Raw genomic sequence first — 1,517 nt, 5'->3', positions numbered from 1 at the left:
TCCATCACCTTCATCATTCACTCCCTCCACCACCGGCGCACCGTGCCTGCAGTGTGTACCATCTACCAGATGCACTGCAGCAACTCACTAAGGCTTCTTCGGCAGAACCTTGAAAACCCACGACCTCTACCACCTAGAAGGACAAGGGCAGCGGGCACATCACCTCCAGGTTCCCCTCCAAGTCACACACCATCCTGACTTGGAAATATATCACCGTTCCTTCATCGTCACTGGGTCAAAATCCTGGAACTCCCTCCCTAACAGCACTGTGGGAGAACTTTCACCACACGGACTGCAGTGGTTGAAGAAGGCGCCTCACCACCACCTTCTAAAGGGCAATTAGGGATGAGCAATAAATGCCAGCCTTGCTAACGTTGTGCACATCCCGTGAATGAATAACAAAACAGATAGCAGACTCCAGGTGTGATTCTAAGGTTGAACCTAGACCTGTCAAAGTGATGGGCTGGTTTTGTGCCTTTCCACCATCTACAAGGCACAAGTCAGGAGTGTGATGAAATACTCTCCACTTGCCTGGATGAGTGCAGCTCCAACAACACTCAAGAAGCTCGACACCATCCAGGACAAAGCAGCCCGCTTGATTAGCACCCTATCCAGCACCTTAAACATTCACTCCCTCCAACACAGCGCACTGTGGTTGCAGTGTGTACCATATCTACATAATCCTGGAACTGCCTCCCTAACAGCACTGTGGGAGCACCTTCACTACACGGACTGCAGTGGTTCAAGTAAGCGGCTCACCACCACCTTCTCAAGGGCAAGTACGGATGGGCAATAAATACCGGCCTTGCCAGCGATGCCCACATCCCAGGAATGAGTAAACAAAATCTGCACTGGAGTGTTATCTACTCTGCCACAGCTAATATCATGTAGCATTGCTGAGAATGCTGATAAATTCCAATAAATAACATCTTAGCTTCTTGTTTTTTTTTTCACTTTTTGCAGTTTATTTTTCAGTTTACATCAACATTGTCTGTCTGCAGCCCTTTGTAGGATGTGACAGGAACATAGGATACCAACGTGTAGAGCTTGTTAGGAGAGTCCTCAGCCTCATTGCGTTTTCTGGATAAACGCACACGAATGCGATATGGAACATTCCTTACAACTTTAGCCCAAACAGCCTTATTCAAACGAGTGTTAGCTTCTTGTTAGCAGTAATTTCAGCCACCCAAGTAGAGCCTTTCAGGATTTATTCAGATTAACAACTTCAATTAGTGACAATAAAGGCCAAGATCACAAGGTAAAAGCCCTTAAATGATCCAGAGCTTTCCTCTCCAATACTCTTGTGCTGATCACTGTGAGAAGAGTTTCCAGATAATCAGTCTTAGATTTATCTTTTAGTCGTTTTGAACTTGTGTCCCTTGGTGCTATAAGAACATAAGAAATAGGAGCAGGAGTAGGCCATATGGCCCCTCAAGCCTGCTCCGCCATTCAGTAAGATCATGGCTGATCTTCTACCTCACTTCCATTTTCCCGCCCCATCCTTATATATTTTGATT

Source organism: Pristiophorus japonicus, chromosome 10, assembly GCF_044704955.1.
Source record: "Pristiophorus japonicus isolate sPriJap1 chromosome 10, sPriJap1.hap1, whole genome shotgun sequence".
NCBI classification, from domain to species: Eukaryota; Metazoa; Chordata; class Chondrichthyes; family Pristiophoridae; genus Pristiophorus; species Pristiophorus japonicus.
The sequence above is the reverse complement of the archived record's forward strand: the minus strand, read 5'-3'. Positions refer to the sequence as shown.